Source organism: Leptonychotes weddellii, chromosome 4, assembly GCF_054177405.1.
Source record: "Leptonychotes weddellii isolate Sample4059 chromosome 4, ASM5417740v2, whole genome shotgun sequence".
Taxonomy (NCBI): domain Eukaryota; kingdom Metazoa; phylum Chordata; class Mammalia; order Carnivora; family Phocidae; genus Leptonychotes; species Leptonychotes weddellii.
In genome coordinates this window covers 87380281-87399721 of record NC_138372.1, presented here as the reverse complement: position 1 = coordinate 87399721, position 19441 = coordinate 87380281, and the positions used below count along the sequence as shown (strand labels likewise).

Below are 19441 nucleotides of genomic sequence, written 5' to 3'. Positions count from 1 at the left end.
GCAGATACGTAAGAAAAGAGAATAACATCTCTGCCCTCCTCCAAATTCCTTTCCCTGAAGAAAGCCTGTTTATAAACATCAAGCAATTGAAAAGCTGCCAAATTTTGATCTCTCTCAACATTCATATTGGTTTAGTTCCATTGAAAAGAAAAAATATGGCTCAGAACAATGTAGGGGTTGGTCGGGCTCTTTCTTCTCCCCTAACTCATGATTGCACGCTACCAAGCCAACCTGCAGCAAACACAACTTAGGAAGCACATGGGGGCTTGGAAAGCCTTTGGATGAATCAGCTCAAAAACATCTGTACTATCAGAAAAACAACTTATAGCATGTGTTCTACTGACCTACTGACTGTGACTAAGTGACACTGTCATTGTTTTCATTCTCAGCATATTAGCTGTTACAAATATCTAGGTATTTCAAGAAAACAGTGTTAGTGTACTGAAAATATTCAAGACATCTCTTATGAACTTTTGATGGAAAAGCAACGTAAAAACAATAATCCTATGAAACATATTCCTAAAAAGTGATGGGTACATTAACCAAAACCCATCAATGATAGCAGCATTTTATGCTTCCCCAAATTAGTGAAACAAGAACTGATATAAACCCATAAAACTAGTTACATCCTAAAAGCAAGGGTAGGTGAAACTTAAAACATCTGTAACCCAACGATCAATACTACCTTGAAATTAAAGACTATAAAGAGAACTGCACTTTTAGCCACTGGGGCTGAAGAACTCACAAGTGTAGGTAATATGCTGCAGGAGGGGCAAGTCTTTCACTAACACCACAGGATCTCTGGCCCAATGGGTGGAGTTTGATAGTAATTCTTGCTACTAGTAAAAAAAAAAAAGAACTGCATTCTAGATCATGAAAACAATTTACTGTATCTTTTGTATTACTCATCACTTTTCAGTAAAAGCATTCTTTCAAGTACATCCTTCTTTTTAAGATAGGGCCCAAAGGAATAAGAGCTGTGTCTTCTGCTGTTCTTTCTTTTTTTATGCCTTTAAAAATGTTTTTAATCCATCTATATACAGGACAAAGTCCTTGCTATCTATAAAATGTAATGTATCAAATTCTACTTTCTCTCCTGACTTACATTCATAATTTGAAACTAAATTCTGGGGCATAACCCCCATTAAATTCCTCAATCAGTAGACAAAAGAAAAGTATGTCCAGATTCCTACTCAGATTACATCTTGGCCATTCTTAGTCATTTGAAAGGTTTCTTTCCCTCCTAGCCCAGCTGCTGAGATAAGCTCTGGTCCCTTGAATTGCCACCCTGCTCCTAGTATTAACCACTTCCTTGCCAAACAGAGCTATAGGGATTTTTAAAAAGGAATAAAGACTGAAAGAAATAAAGGCACTAATCTCTCTTTATAGAGAGAAACTAAAAGGTAGTTTCTCAGCAGCCCCAAACCACAAGGGTTCAGGTTAAAAGGGTCACAGACTTTGAAAACAAAAAAGGATTTTAGGCATCAGTCTACCTACCTCCTTTTACAAACAAGGAAACAGAAAATACTACATATCAAATTAATTCCCTAATTGAACAATTCCTTAAAATTCCATATTTTAGGTGAAGAATATCTACCGAAAAATGTAAAGAACAGAAACTTTACAGTAACTTGCTTCAGAAGCATATCCCACTTTTCATCTATTCAGTGAGCTTCACTGTGAACTTGATTTGTACGTAGTGCAAGTAAAAGCATTTCATTCATTCCACAAACATGTGTGGAGTGCTACTATATGAAAATAGCTGGTGTGGGAGGAGGTACAAAATTCCCAGCACTCAGTGAGCTTACACCCTAGACAGGGAAAAAAGAAAGACAATAAACAAAAGAAATCAGCAATAAGTGAAGCAAAGTACGTAAGCTGGGAATAAGTGCTATGGAGAAAAATAAAGCAGAGAAGTAGGTGGTAGTGTTGGGGGCTGGCAGTGACTTAAATACAGTAGTCAGGGAATAGCCACATAGATGTCTAGAGGAAAATATTACAGGGAAGGCAAGGTCAAAGCCTGGAATGCTCAAGGAAAGGCAAGGAAGGTAATACAGTTGGAATGCATGAGGTGGAGAAAAGCAGGAGATGAGGTCAGAGAGGTATCAGGAAGCCAGATCTTTAAGTTCCTGTAAGGCCACTGTAAGAACTCCAGTAAGATGGACTTATTCTAAGTAAAATGAATATCATACAAGGTATTGAGCAGGACAGTGACGTGACCAGACCTAGGCTTCAACATGATGACTCTGGCTACTGATATACCGAAGGCAGGGCTAGCATCTCAAGACCAGTTGAAAGTCTACAACAATTACCTAAACAAAAGATCCTGGAGGCTTGGACTAGAGGAGTAGCACTGGAATAACAAAGGTCATTGAATTCTGGATATTTTCTGAAAGTACAGTCAATAGGATGTGCTGACAAACAGGATATGGTAGAAGAGAGAAACCTAGAAACGTACAATATATCATGATACATACAATACAGACATACATATATAAGTTGCATCCATTTCAAGTGTACAATTCAAAGAGTTTTGACAGATGTATGTATCTATGAAACTACTGCCACAATCAAGAAGCAGATTTCTTTGACCCCCAAAAGGTTTCTCACACTCCTTTTCAGTCCCTCGGCAAGCACTGATCTGCTGTTCTCGGTCACTGTAAGTTAGCAGTTTTTAGAATTTTATATAAATGGAATCTTAACAGTTTAAGTCTTTAGAGCCTGGCATCTTCCATTCAATATAATAATTATGAGATTTATTTACACTGTTGCATGTCTCACTGGATCATTCCCTTGTATTCCTGAATAGCGGTATATCCCCTAGATAGTTACACCATTTTTTATAATCCATTCAACCACTGATGGACACGTGGGTTGTTTTCAGTTTGGGTCTGAGATATTGTGGTATAAGAAATACATATTTTTAGGGTGCCTGGGTGGCTTATTTGGTTAAGTATCTGACTCTTGATTTTGGGTGAGGTCATGATCTCAGGGTCATGAGATCGAGCCCCACATCACGCTTTGCACTCAGGAAGAGTTGGCTTGTCCCTCTCCCTCTGCTCCTCCCCCCACTTGTGATCTCTCTCTCAAATAACTAAATAAATAAAATCTTAAAAAAAAAGAAATACACATTTTCAAGACATGAAAGCAACTTTAAGCGTCCATCAGTGGATGAATGGATGAAGGGAATGTGGTATATTTACACAATAGAATATTATTCAGCCATTAAAAGAAGGAAATCTTGCCATTTGTTACAACATGGATGGACCTTGAGGGCATTATGCTAAGAAAAATAAATCAGAGAGGGGCGCCTGGGTGTCTCAGTCATTAAGCGTCTGCCTTCGGCTCAGGTCATGATCCCAGGGTCCTGGGATCGAGCCTCGCATCGGGCTCCCTGCTCTGCGGGAGGCCTGCTTCTCCCTCTCCCACTCCTCCTGCTTGTGTTCCCTCTCTCACTGTGTCTCTCTCTGTCAAATAAATAAACAAAATCTTTAAAAAATAATAAAAAAAGAAAAAGAAATCAGAGAAAGACAAAAACCATATAATCTCACTTATATGTCAAATCTAAGCAAAGAAACAAACTGAACTCATAGACACAGAGAACAGGCTGGTGGTTGCCAGAGGCAAGGGGGGCAAGGAGGTGGGCAAAATGGATGAAGGGGGTCAAAAGGTACAAACTTCCAGTTATAAAATAAAGAAGTCATGAGGATGTAATGTGCAGCATGGTGACTATAGTTAATAATACTGTATTGCATATCTGAAAGTTGCCAAGAGTAAATCTTAAAGTTCTCATCACACACATACAAATTCTATAATTATGTACAGTGATAGATATTAGACTTATTGTGATCATTTTGCAATGTATACAAATTTCAAATCAATATGTTGTGTACATTATATGTCAATTATACCTCAATTAAAATATACATATTTTGTTGGTCTTCCTCCAGTTCTTGGCACAAAGCTCCTAAATCCTTGGAATTTTTTAAGTGATAAGGGTGACAGGAACATCTTCTGTTATTCATAATAAGACCCCTCTCAACCATATCTGAGTTCATGTTAATTAAATGACTGCCATGGTCCCCTTGATAGCTACAGAATGGGGGCTGGTTAGCAGGGGAACCAACTATATGACTAGAGGGTTGAAACTACCAGCCCTAACCCTGATGTCTGTCCTGGAGACAGAGTTCGACCACCAACAGCCAATGATTTAATCCATCATGCCTACATAATGGAGACTTCACAAAAACCCCAAGTGATGGGGTTTGGAGGATTTCGAGGTTGGTGAACATATCCATGTATCAGCAGGGTAGTATATCCCAAACTCCATGCAGAAGGAAGCTCCTATACTTGGGACTCCCAGATCTCTCATACCTCTTCATCTGGATGTTCATTTGTATCCTTTATAGTATCCTTTATAATAAACCAGTAATTATATGTAAAGCCTTTCAAGGAGTTCTATAAGCCATGATATAACAAAAACTACAGAAGCTGAGAAGGGGGTTAAGAACCCCCAATTTGTAGCCAGGTCAGGCTGAAGTGTGGGTAACCTGGGGACCCACTACATGTGATTGGTGCCTAAAGTAGGGGGCAGTCATGTGGGCCTGAATCCTTAACCAGGAGGTCTGTGCTAACTTGTAGACAGTGTCAGAATTGAATTAAATTGTAGAATTCCCATCTGGTATCTGCAGAGAATTGGAGAATTACTTGACGTGGAAAAACCACATTTGGTGTCAGAAGTGTTGTGAGCAAAGAACAGATCTTAGTAGTAAGGGTTAATGTGGCTAAAGCTGATAGGAACATTTGTAGACTAGTTTTTGAGTGAACATATGTTTTCATTTCTCTTGGGTAAATAGGAATGAAATAGCTGGACTGTACGATTAGGTGTATGTTTAACTTTTTAAAAGAAGTTGCTGAACAGTTTCCTAAAGTGGTTGTAACATTTTACATTTCTACCAGTGATTAATGAGAATTCTGTATCTTTATCAACAGTTGGTATTGTCAGGTTTTTCAACTTAGCCATTCTAATGGGTATATATAGGTAGTATCTCATTGGAGTCTTAATTTGCATTTGCCTGATAATTAATAATATAATAATAATAATACCGATCTTTTCATATGCGTATTGAACATTCATACATCTTTTGTTTTACGAAGCGAACTGCCTGATTTTTAAGGTTCTTTTTATTTACTTATTTATTAAAAAAAATTTTTTTTTTGCCACCCCACCAGCATTTTCTTTTTAAAAGCATGTACTAATTTCTTACATACAGTGAAAGGTCTTTCTGGGCTTATTCAGATAGGTTTGCTTATTCTTCAGTATTATATTGTTTAAATTGCTTTTTTATTAAAAAAATGGTATTTGGTAATACTATTTCCTCCTAATTACTGTTCACCGAAAATTGTCTTTGTTTTTATCCTTTATTTATTCTTCCAAATGAACTTAAATTTTCTGGTCAAATGTCAAAAGAAACACTTCAGGATTCTGGCACAGTGAATATTAACCAATTTTGGAAGCATGCATATTTTTATTCTGCCATCCCATTCAGGATCATAGTATGACTTTCCATTAAAATTTTCTTTATCTTTCAGTAAAATTTTATAATTTTCTTCATTAATTAGCCTTATTTTTTTCATTAAAGTATTCTTTGATGCTATAGTAAATGGAGCACTTTTTCACTACATTACCTTTTCATGTTATAGAAAAGTCACTAACCTTATCTTTTATCCAATGTCAACTTTCACATGAATTCATAGCTATTCTAAGTTTTTCATTTTCTCTTTCATTTCTAGGTATAATCATCCCACCTGCAAATAATGGAAACTGTATCTATTTTTCCATAAATCCTGCTTCTAATTTCTGTTATGTTTCATTATGTTGTCTTGACCTTGGCAAAAACAAAACAAAAAGTGAACTAATGGTGGTATTACTGAGGCTTTGTTTTATTCTATTTCTACAGAAATGTCTCAGGCATTTCAGTACATAGCATAATGTTGGCTACTGGTTTGATAGAAATTCTTTTTTAAAAATTTTAACTAAAGTAATCTTCATCCTATTAAAGAATAAATACTGAGTTTTATCAAACTCTTTTGGCATTGGTTGAGATAATCATATAGTTTTTCATATTTGACCCCATATACACACACATTTTTTATTCAATGGAGAAATTCTATCTGATTATGACATTATTCTTTTAATATCCTGTTGAATCTGATTTGCTAGAATTTCATATTGGCTTCCCATAACTGAACTAGGTCTATAATAACTACTTTTTGGTGCTTTGTCAAATTTGATATCGGCACAGAATGAACTGAATAGCTTTCCATATGTATATAGGTATACTATGAAACAGTTTAATATAGAAAATGATTTCCTGAAAAGCTTGGAAGAACGTGTCCATAAACCCGTTTAGCTTTGTTTTGTTTTGTTTGGACAAAATGGGTAATTCTCATAATGAAAGAAATGGAAAAGTTATTTGACCATACAGGTATTTATTCATCCAGCAAGTATTTATTAAGTACCCATCTATGCACTAGGCACTAGAGTTCCAATGCTGTGCCAAACAGCCATCAACGCTACCCTCGAAGAGACTACAGTCTCGTTGGGGGAAAAGACACACAGATAATCACAATCATTGTTAACACATTAAGTATATGATGAGAAGGTACAGATATATATATATATATATAGGTATAGAACTATGAAAACATATGACATAAATACACAAACCAAGTCTGTAAAGATTAAGGGATAGTTTCCCCATGGACACGAAATTTTGAATTAAAACCTAAAGATACAAAGAAATTAACTGCTCAAAACAAGCGTTAACAGCATTCCAGGCAAAACAAGTAGGATGTACAAAAGTCCTGGAGTGAAAGAGGACAGTGTGTGTGAGACGAACAGAAAAATCGGTCTGGCTAGAGTGCAGGAAGCAAAGGAGTAAGGCCACAGGCCTGGAGAGGCAGGCAAAAGTCACACATGATTTGAAGGAAGAAGAAGGTAACTTACCTTGCGAACAATGGAAGCCAGCTAAGGGAATTTCACAGAGGAGTTCATTCTTATCGTTTACCACATTTACCACATCTTCTTTATCCATTCATCTGTCGATGGACATCTGGGCTCTTTCCATAGTTTGGCTAATTGTGGATATTACTGCTATAAACATTCGGGTGCAGGTGCCCCTTTGGATCACTATATTTGTATCCTTTGGGTAAATACCTAGTAGTGCAATTGCTGGGTTGTAGGGTAGCTCTATTTTTAACTTTTTGAGGAAGCTCCATACTGTTTTCCAGAGTGGAGGGAAAGAGAGAATCTTAAGCAGGCTCCACACCCAGCATGGAGCCCAACACAGGGCTCAGTCTCACAACCCTGAGATCATGACCTGAGCTGAAATCAAGGGTCAGACATTTAACTGACTGAGCCACCCAGGCGCCTCCCCTAGTATTCCTTTTTAGATTTGTAAATTCCTTTCCTTCTCTTTTTCTCTATTAGATTTGCTATGGGTTCCTGTATCCATTCTGGCCACTACTTTTATTTGCTTAATAATGAATAATCAAAGTAAAAATTCCTGCTATATTCTTTGGGGGTAGTGAGGAAAAAAACTCTTTTCGTGTACCTGAGTAAAACTTCCTCACTGAATTTTTCTCATCTTGCGTTTTCTTTTGTCCTATTTTTTTTGTTTCTCCCTCATCTTACATTAACCTCCTTACTTTTTGGTCTGTGCCATTTTGCTGAATTGGCACATCACCCTAGAGGTTGTATAATCCTACTTAAATCAACAGAGGAAAAAAATATATAACTACAGTGTTTGTGACTCTCCTTGTCACTATAAAATATTAAAGCAGTACTTCTAAGAGATTGTCCTGTATCAGAAGTCACTGCAAAAGGCTTTGGTATACTCTTAAAGATTAAAGAAAAAAGAGAATACCTTTATTGTTCAGGTAAAACTCACAGTACCGCATTTGCATCCTAATGTCTCTTAATAGTATATAAAAAGAGGTCAAATAATTAAAAAATAACATTTTTAGAGGACAATGAGATTTCAGTGCGTGTGTATGTGTATGCACAGAAGCTAATCCAGTATAATTAACACATCAATACTTGGCTAAATCTCATGTCCTAATGAAATAGTTACAGAGAGATCTTTCGGAGAGGTCATCAATCCTCAAAACAGATTTCAAATTAAAATTTTGCAATAAGCCAGTCAATTGTCTCAAAACTCCAAAATGAACTGATGCCAAATGACTTCACTGCACTTTAATTCCCAGATAGAATCCCTTATGGCTACATACTTTGACTACCTAAAAATTGCACACCAGATCTCCAGGATTGACACATTATTGCAGTCAGTACTAACTATACTCAGTTTACCTCCTCTCTTATTCCTCCCTCTTCCTGAAAGGGGAAGTTGGGAGAAGTAAGCAAGGTCCTCTCTTTGCAGGAGAAAGAGAAGTCAACAGTTTACACTTCTGCTCAGGAAAGAAAGACACTGTGATCTCTCTCTCCTCTCTGTAAGCAAAGACCATCCTTCCAGGAGCAAAAAAATGATGATTTCAGTATGTCTATAATTGGCTACTTTATGAAATGGAATACTTCAGAATCCCTGTTGTGAGCTAAGAAAGCAATCATGAAGAAACATTCATTATGCACCCATCCTCATTTTTGCTTAACCAGTCGGGGGACTGACAATGGGGGATGGGCAGAGAGGAAAAACTACTGTGTACAGACCCACTGCCCTGGCAGTTAAGATCACGTTTATTTCTACTACGTGTTTATTTTCTCTGTAGAAAATGAACCAAAATAGAGAAGAAAATGTTACAGAATTAAAACTACCCACAATCCCACTATACAGAGGAAACAATATTTAGGAGGATTTTCAAGTTAAACATTGTTCTTGTAGTGATCTTCATCATGACACTTTTAGGAAGACTGGTATCAAAAAGTGAGCCTTATGGAACATCATAAATGAAAGAGTGATATAACTGCATATATGGGAAATTTTTTTTAAGTCTATAATACTGGGACGCCTGGTGGCTCAGTCAGTTGAGTGTCTGCCTTCGGCTGGGTCATGATCCCAGGGTCCTGGGATGGAGTCCCATTCAGCTCCCTGCTCAGCGGGGAGCGCCTACTTCCCTCTCTCCCTCTGCCTGCCGCTCCCCCTGCTTGTGCTCTCCCTGTCAAACAAATAAATAAAATCTTTAAAAAAAAAGTCTATAATACTGTATACAAATTTATTTTAAAGATTTAAAAATCTACAGAGTTTTGGCTCTAGGAAAACATACATTACAAAAAGTATTTCAAGAAGACAAAGACTATCTGAAGAGACTCAAAGCCAGAGACTGGAAAAAACAGTCACTTATCTATATACCCTCAAAGTCATTTAGGATGAGTTCATTTTTAGAAGTTAAAGCCTAAAATAATACATAATCCTTATATAAAGTTAATCAGCTCATTCTATAGACTGACCTAATCCTGATAACAAAATTTAAGAAGAGCCTGCCTAAATACAAAGGCCAAACCAATTTCACTTATGCAGATACATTTTTCTTCTAAAAAACAATCAGCAAATTGAGTACAGATATTAACTGAACTGACTGAAAGAAATAATATATTTGCAGAGAATCTCCCCAGAATTTCCAAGTTATTCTGGATGGAAATCCTTCCAATTGTTTAGAAATTATAACCCTAAAATGTTACAATGACGAAAAATGTAGCTCCAACCCCCGAATCTTCTAGATAGGTTATCTTGTCTTTTCTTAACATTATACGACTTAAGGATTGAAGCCTACACACACACCCCAAATGTAATACAACACTTACAAAGAATTCATTACCTGCCCTAACATGAGACTGAATGAGGGAAACTCAGGACTCACGCCTCATCTGCCGTGCCACTGTGATGCCACTCTCATCCTCAAGCACGATCAGCTCCTCCTTATCTATTTTATTTGGCCTAGGCACCTATGTTAGCACTGATCCTTTACCATCCAGTAGGTCACATTATTGCCATCTGCCCCTGCAAATGTTCTTTACTTTTAAGCAACTAATGTAACATTAAAAAAATGCATTTGGATTGGGGCACCTGGCTGGCTCAGTCAGTAGAGCATGTGACTCTTGACCTTGGGGTTGTGAGTTTGAGCCCCATGTTGAGCACAGAGATTACTTAATGAAAAAAAGAAAACTTCTTAATGCATTTGGATAATACCATAAACCATTACTTTATTTTTTTGAAGATTTTATGTATTTATTTGAGAGAAAGAGAGTGTGCGCAGGAGCAGGGGGGAAGGGCAGAGGGAGAGGGTGAAGCAGACTCCCTGCTGAGCAGGGAGCCTGACACGGGGCTCAATCCCAGGACCCTGAGATCATGACCTGAGCCAAAGGCAGTCGCTTAACCAACTGAGCCAACCAGACACCCTGTAAATCATTACTTTAAAAGAAACGAGGTTTATCTATATGAAGAAATATCACTATTATTCCGAGCAGACATGTCTTAGTAACCTAAGGGCTATAAGATTAGTTTGCAGGACATCATACCTACTAACAAATAAGGAAAAGAATATAGATGTACTACCACACACAGATTATTTATCAATTAAAACAACTTTTCCTACCCATTATGTAAGATAATACCGACAATTATGCTCTTACAACCTTAGGAACACTGGTGATTAGTACTATTAAAGGAGAGGCATGGATTGAGGTCTACTTAACTCCCAATCAGCAGCTTGGGTAAAGAAAGGATCTTTACTACAGTAATCATGTTACCCCATGCACAAGGCCTATTCTAATATTAAAACTTAATCCTTATTCTTACATACATCCTCAAAAAATATTTGAGAAAATTAGTCAAATTAGCTGTATATGCTCCCCCCCACAAAAAAAACAAAAAAACCAAATCAACAAAAAGCCCAAGTATGACTTTAGCACAGAGAACCATTCAAAGTACTCTAATTGCCTTCTCTCTCACTAACTGCCTTTAAAGAAGCTTCTTGGCTCTATCTCGGTCCAATTGAAGAAAATTATTAAAAGCATTATTTGCTCATTCTTTACTAGTATTTGTCTACTTAAAATACAGTGAATACTACCAAAACTAGCACAAGACATTTATTATAGCTTATTTTCCTTTCATTAAAGTTGCCTTACCCATTTATGTGAACCTACTAAAATGCAACATTTGCATATTTTTAAAAGGAAAGACTTAAAATGCTATTTTCAATTACACTTCTAATCCTATTTGAATCAATGTGAATATATTGACAAAAGAATTGTTCTTTCACAATCAACATGAACAATGAAAGAAAAAGCAAGTGTTCTGTGAGCTTAAGCACTTATGCCTTAAGTGTATAAAAATAGTAGTTCTCACATGTATTTAGGTGATGGAGTACCAGAAACATTTATGAAACATTTACATGGGCAACTTTTTTTTTTTTTTTTTTAAAGATTTATTTATTTATTTGACAGAGAAAGACACAGCAAGAGAGGGAACACAAACGGGGAGTGGGAGAGGGAGAAGCAGACTCCCTGCCGAGCAGGGAGCCCGATGCGGGACTCGATCCCGGGACTCCAGGATCATGACCTGAGCCGAAGGCAGTCGCTTAACCAACTGAGCCACCCAGGCGCCCATGGGCAACTTTTTAAAGAACATTTAATTTTATGTATCTGGAGCTGGTATAATTAATAGGTTTCAATTATTTAATAATTAAAGAAGAAAATGTAAATTGAGTTAGTTTTCTGCAAACTGGAAAATAATTATTGCCTTCATTAATTTAATACTATGTTATAAGGAAACTCACTTATCTTAGATCATTTCTCCCCCACTAGAATGGCTATCATCAAAAAGACATATAATACCAAGTGTTGGTGAGGATATGGAAGAATTGGACTCCTCATACACTACACCGCTGGTGGGAATGCAAGATATTGCAGCCACTTTGGAAAACAGTCTAGCATGTTCCCAAATGGCTAAATACAGACTTACCACATTACTCAGCAGTTCTGCTGCTAGGATTATATCCAAGAGAAAGAGAACATATATTCACATAAAAACTTGTGTACAAATGTTCATAATGACATTATTTGTAATAGTCAAAAAGTGGAAACTCCTAATGTCCATCAACTGATGAATGGATGACCACAATGTGGTAAAGCCATACAATGGAGCAGGATTCCACTATAAAAAGGAATGAAAAACTAATACATGCTACGACATTGATAAACCTTGGAAACATGCTAAGTGAAAGAAACCCAGACACAAAAGGCCACATATTGTGTAAATCCATATGAAATGTCCAGAATAGGCAAATCAACAGGGACAGACAGTAGATCACTGGCTGCCAGGGGCTGGCCAGAGACATGAAAGGAAGTGCCTGCTAATGGGCATTGGTTTCTTTGTGGGGTGGTAAAAAAAATCTCCTGGAATTACAGATCGGTGATGGCTATACAGCTCTGTGGATATACTAACAGCCACTGAATTGCACACTGTAAAAGGGTAAATTTTACTGTTTGTGAATTATACCTCGATTTTTAAAAGTCATGAATAAACACACAAAAAATACAGTTATTGACACTTATGGAGATATTAAATGAAGCCTATTTTAAATATTTTATCTATCATGAAAACTTACCCACCTATACATCTGTTAAGAAACTTTTTATGATATAAACATTTCTATTAAAAAAATGTCACAACTGGCAGCCAATAACTTTTACCATGTTTCAATGTATCTGCCAAAAGTTTAGATTTAAAAAGACTTAAAAAGACGTGTTGCAAATTAAAACAAAACCAAGTATAGGATTACACCAGTTATCTGCATTATCTCTAGGGGTGGTTCATGAATCATTGGTACATTTTGAATACCATAAAAGATCCTGATTACAGACTTACTTACACAAAGTAAATAACATAAATTTTTGACTCAATCCAATTTCTACCAAGAAGTCAATGACTGTTAATTTTTATTCTGTACCACAATAAATGTCCAAAACCTAATGTGTAAGCTTTTGTTATGTCTCAATTCTGTTAATTCCCTTCTGGAAAAAAGAATTCTACAGGAACTCAGAACAACTGTAGGTAATAACTTAAAATCTGATTAATTCAAATTAATATTACTGGAGGACTATATGAATTATTATTACATGAAAATAATAATGTGTGAATTATTAATATACTAAAATAACCTTACTATAGCTACTACAGAGAGTAATTCATTTTAATTCTAGCAAAGTATTTTCTGAATTGCGAAGCTAAGAACCTGCCTAGGTCTACCTCATTAAGTCAACAACCATTCTCTAAGCAGTTATGTCCACAATATTGCAAGGAATACAAAGATATTAGCCCCCAGACTCAAGGAGTCTACAGTATAATACAAGATGAAAGTGAGCAGGTAATATAAACTGGGGACAGACTACAAATGTTGAGAATCTTATAGTTTAACCTATAGGTAGTAAGGAAAGCATTAAATGATCTGAATCATCTACTCCTATGTTAGACAAGGAGAGAAGAGGTACAGGAAGACCAAACGGGAGACTCACACAATAGTCTGGATGATGAGGATGAAGAATCTAAATTAAAGTAAGGGCAAGGGAAGGACAGATGAGGAAAGGCTCTCAAGTCTTATTTACGAGGTAGAATCAACAGGACTTGGGAGCTGCATAGAGAGAAGGCAATATCACCTAAAATTAAGGCTTGCATATGCTTTGAAAACACTCCTGGGTGAGAGGTTTGGCTTCGACTCATTTCAGCTGTGTATGCTGGGCAATGACTTCATCTCTACGGGTTTCCGTTTCCTCTGTAAAATGGAGGTAATAATAGTGCCGACATATCATAGGGTTGTCATGAGGCTGAATTAGAAAAGAATGCATGTAAAGCACTTAGCACTGAGCCTGCTACATAGGATGACAAGGTTAACAGTAATCCCACTGACCAGGATAGGAAATACAGGAAGAACTGTAAATAGGGATAAGCGTGGAGATTAGCTAAGCATACTACATTTCTGCTTCCGGCCCAATCTGTAAGTCTAGAGAATGGTGAATACTACAACAGGATTTGTGAAAGTAAATTAAAATATAACTAAAGATTTCTAGCTATGAAAGGCCTTGAACACCTTGCTATCAGATTTGGACTGAATAAAAAATCTACTGTCTCCTAAATACAAAGTTTAGAGCTCATATAATATATGATGCCATTTACTTTCCAGGTGAGAAAACGAAGACCCACAAAATAAAGAAACATCCCAAAAGTCACACCAGTCATTGATATACATAGTATGAGCACATTAATAAATTAAATGCTGGCTCTCTCCTCCTCCACATTCGACACACAGTTGCATCTTCTGGTGCAGTGCCAGCCGAGTCCCCAAGACACGACAGTGGAGTTTGGAGCAAATGGATTTGGCCATTTTGGGTGCCTGGTCACCAGGGCTGCTTTTAACTCTGGCAAAGTGGATACTGTCACCATCAGTGAGCCCTTCATTGACCTCAACTACATGGTCTACATGTTCCAGGATGATTCCACCCATGGCAAATTCAATGGCACAGTCAAGGCTGAGAAAGGGAAATTTGGTTTTTCTTCAATGGAAAACCCATCTCCATCTTCCAGGAGTGATGTCCGGCCAACAACAAATGGGGTGATGCTGGTACTGAGTATATTGCAGAGTCCACTGGGGTCTTCACCACCATGGAGAAGGCTGGGGCTCACTTGAAGGGTGGGGCCAAGAGGGTCATCATCTCTGCCCCTCCTACTGATGCCACCATGTTTGTGATGGGCATGAACCATGAGAAGTATGGCAACTCCCTCAAGATTGTCAGTAATGCGTCCTGCACCACCAACTGCTTGACCCCTCTGGCCAAGGTCATCCTTGACAACTTTGCATCATGGAGGGACTCAAGACTTATGACTCCATGCCATCACTGCCACCCAGAAGACAGTGGACAGTTCCTCTGGGAAGCTGTGGCATGATGATCAAGAGGCTTCCCAGAACATCATCCCTGCTTCTACTGGTGCCACCAAGGCTGTAGGAAAGGTCATCCCTGAGCTGAAGAGAAAGCTCACTGGTATGGCCTTCTGTGTCCCCACCTGCAATGTGTCAGGCATGGATCTGCCTAGAGAAAGCTGCCAAATACAATGACATTAAGAAGGTGGTGAAAGAGGCGCTGGAGGGCCCCGTCAAGGGCGTCCTGGACTACACTGAGGACCAGGTTGTCTCTTGCAATTTTAACAGTGACACCCACTCTTCCACTTTCAGTGCCAGGGCTGGCATTGCCCTCAATGACCACTTTTTCAAGCTCATTCCCTGGTATGAAAATGAATTTGGCTACAGCAACCAAGTAGTGGACATTATGGTCCACATGGCCTCCAAGGAATAAGAGCCCCCCCTGGAACACCAGCCCCAGCAAGAGCAAGAGGAAGAGAGAGGCTGTCAGATGCTGGGGAGTTCTTGCCCCAACTCACCCCCTAACTGAGAATCCCCTGACCTCCACAGTTTCCAGTTTCTATCCCAGATTCCTAAAGAAGGGGAGGGGCTTGGGGAGTCCTACCTTGTCATGTACCATCAATAAAGTATACTGGGGGCGCCTGGGTGGCTCAGTTGGTTAAGCGACTGCCTTCGGCTCAGGTCATCATCCTGGAGTCCCTGGATGGAGTCCTGCATCGGGCTCCCTGCTGAGCAGGGAGTCTGCTTCTCCCTCTGACCCTCCCCCTTCTCATGTGCTCTCTCATTCTCTCTCTCTCTCAAATAAATAAATAAAATCTTTAAAAATAAAATAAATAAATAAATAAAGTATACTGTACCCAGCCAAAAAATAAAAAAATAAATGCTATTCATACTCTTCATTTGCTTAACAAAACTGAGTCCTTATATAAAACTTCCTTCTATCCCCATCCTTGTGATACGGAAAATTTGAAATTACTGGGATAAAAATTAAAAGGATTTAATGTAATGTAGTGGTGATAGTTATAAACAGGTTTTCAATAAATATTATTAAAACTCTTCTTTAGGGGCAACAGTCGGTTAAGTGTCTGACTCTTGGTTCGGGTCAGGTCATGATCCCAGGGTTGTGAGATCGAGCCCCATGTCAGGCTCGGGAGTCTGCTTGAGATTCTCTCTCCCTCTCCCTTTGCCCCTCCCACTCCTGTGCACACACACTCTCTCTCTCTAAAATAAATAAATAAATCTTTAACAAATAAAACTCTTCTTTAAAAAATAACTACAGAATTTTAGGAAAACTCAAATTATTTTAATGATGATATAATTTTTATTTATCTTTTTTGAAATTAAAAGAGTACAACTGACATGACAAATTTTAAATATGAAAATTTCTCTTTAATGATAATTTAAAAATTGTTTTTAATCAAGTAAATATATTGTTACTGAAACTTAACATTTGTTTTGTTCATTTTGAGAAATAAATTATAGAGACAGTAACAATTATAAGAAGCTTTTTTTTATATATGTTTTTCTAAGATTTATTTATTTGAGAGAGAGAGGGAGAGCGTGCAAGAGTGAGCACGAGCAGGGAGAGGGGCAGAGGGAGAAGGAGACTCCCCAATGAGCAAGGGAGCTTGACACAGGGCTTGATCCCAGGACACTGGGATCATGACCTGAGCTGAAGGCACACACTTAACTGACTGAGCCACCCAGGCACCCCAGAAGCTTTCTTTCTATAGTTCTCTGTAAGACCCCAGTTCACAAAGACACTGTATGAATTAATGGAGTATCTCAAAGACCCTGTAGTAAATCTCTAAATGCCAATAATGACCACTACTTTCCCCCTCTTTCCTTTTTCTTTTTATAATTCACTCCTTTGACTGCATGCAGCCTTCTCTGTCCATTTCCAATCTCAGCTTCATATGGTACTACCAGAATGATGTTTAACCAAAACAAAGTTTCTCTCTCAGTACTCAACAAGGCAAACGTTACCATATTCTGTGCATAAAACATTTCAACTCCAATCAAAAGCAAAGCTATATAGGCAAAAACAAGACCAGCCAATGAGCAAAAGTTTTTGTAGATATCATAACCAGAACAATATTATAAATTATGTGGGCTGCCAAGGCCCTCAGAATCCTAGCTTTTAGTTTAAAAATAAGTTATATATTGGGGCTCCTGGGTGGCTCAGTCAGTTAAGCATCTAATCTCGGTTTTGGCTCAGGTCATGATCTCAGGGTCATGAGATCAAGCCCTGCATTGAGCTCTGCGCTCAGTGAAAAGTCTGCTTAAGACTCTCTCTCCCTCTCTCCACCCCCACTCTCTCTCTCTCTAAAATAAACAAATAAGTCTTTTAAAAAAATAAGTTCTATATAAAGAAACTTTAATGCTTTAATGAAAGAATCTTCTTCCGGACCCATAGTATTAGAAGAACTACCTTCATTTAGTTCTTGAATCAAAGAAAAATATGTTTTCAAGTTATTGCACACCATTAATATAAGAATATGAATACCAAAGCTTATTAATTTTTGTGCAGCCTAATTTCACCACACCCACACATTAATAAATGTTTGATTATACTTTTTGTTTTCACTTCAGACAAATTATATCAGTCTTGATTTCTATAAAGTTTTAAGGTATTTCATTTTACTTCTAAGAAAAATCCCATGTTGTGGTTTGCAACATCTCTAATTACTGAGGAAGAAAATTGCTGAGCCAAAAGAAACTAATTACAAAGAGCTGATGTAGTATATAGAAATAATCTATAAATTTTCAATTTTTGGTCCTGTAAGAGAAAATGGAACAAGATTATTTTAAGTACTAAAGAGTGAACTTTTAGCTTAAGTAGGCCATCCTACAGACTACCATCTATTCAGTCAAAGGAGGAGGACTTTTAGGATGAGAAAACCCTGCCCTTTCTTACCCGAAGACCATGACAGGAAGGGTCAGTGGTGCTTTCCTTTGTATTTAAATGGTTATACATCTAAATTGGGCCAAGAAGCATTTTGATAGAAAATTTTAAAATAACTGATAGATTTGACCTGAAAAAATTCAAACAAGAACTGAACAAGAACAAAACAAACAAAAAAACTGTTTCATAACAGACATACAGAAGTGCCAATATAAAATTATTTAGATTTATATGCACCCAAGTGAAATTTACTTTACTGATATAACATTTTTCACTAATTCAAAGTGCCAAGACACGTGATGCTAATTTGAGAATGAAGACTCTATGGGTTAACCAATTTTTTTTTTTTTGGAAGTGACCTTGGTATGACTTACCCACAACAAAATCAACTTTTCAGTAACACAGATGGTAGACTAGACACTGCCAATGTTTTAAGCTTAGAAAATGCTTTTAATTTTTTTTTTATTTCCCCATGCTGTGCTTACTGCTTTACATATGTCTCTGACTGCCAAAGAATTGTTAACTAATTGGCATGAGATTCATTTTGTTAGTACACAGCTGGGTACTTTAGTCATACAACATCTGCTTCTCAACATATCTTCTGCCTTTTGTTCATTCTACCTCAAAACAGTTTCTAAAAGTTTTCACAGTAAAGCATATATGCCTCTCAATATTTGGAAGCTGAACTTGATCACCATCATTATGTTTATTATTATTTTACAAAATTATCAGTGGCTTCTGAATAACTAAAAACCATTCAGTGAATCTAAGTTGTAGAAAATCTGGCATTAACATCAATTTGTAAAACATAGTTGAGCCAAAGCATGAAACTCAATCCGAGTCATGCAATAATCGGACACTATTCTTTACATATATATCTCTAAGCTGAGTGATGCTCTAATGGAAAAATAACTGAACCTTCAAAATACGAATACTAAAAAGAAAAAACTGTACGAAGTATACACAGGAAAGAATGTAGCACATTCTGCATCCAAGACTCAGATTTTCTGTGCCCTTTGCTTTTTCTTATATAGGGACTAATTAACCAGTCTACGAGTTATCCATTTCCTTAGCTTCTCCTGCTCTTTCACTTTGGACAAGTGTTACTACAGCATTCTATCAACATGCAGAAAGGTGAAGCTCAAACATAGGCCATTCAACTCATGTTACACACTGTTCCAAGTGTTTGCTTTCAAACTGGTTGGAAATCACAGACTATTTCTGAATGGGAATAACGGATAATGGCAGTTAGATCTCATGTCAGTCTCCATACTGTAAATGAGCTATAGAACTAATGATAGTATATAACCCAAACGTCCTTCATACCACTGCTTCTATAGCAAATTCCACTCTAGGACCCAAATGAGGATTTGAGGAACATAACCCCTCATCACTGGCAAAGCGGCAAGAGCTCCATGGTTCAGTTTCCCTTTTCTCCCCAATCAGCCCAAAACCAATAGAGTGAGCAGGTGGAAGGAGGTCTAACAACTGAAAAATTCCAACACCAGGAAGCTGGGCGGCAGGAGGCAGAACTAAAGAAGATCCTGTTGTTTTGAGTCTGATGAAGGTGGCAGGGGAAGTCCCAATGAGATACCAGAGGAGCAG

The 19441-nt window shown here is 37.5% G+C and overlaps 1 protein-coding gene and 1 pseudogene across 5 annotated transcripts in view; one reads left to right on the top strand and one right to left on the bottom strand.

The window, feature by feature from the left end:
* Positions 1–19441, bottom strand: part of MAGI3 (membrane associated guanylate kinase, WW and PDZ domain containing 3) — a 230754-nt gene that overhangs the window by 153967 nt on the left and 57346 nt on the right. The window lies entirely within an intron of this gene.
* LOC115936626 (small nucleolar RNA SNORA62/SNORA6 family) lies at positions 711–844 on the top strand (annotated as a pseudogene).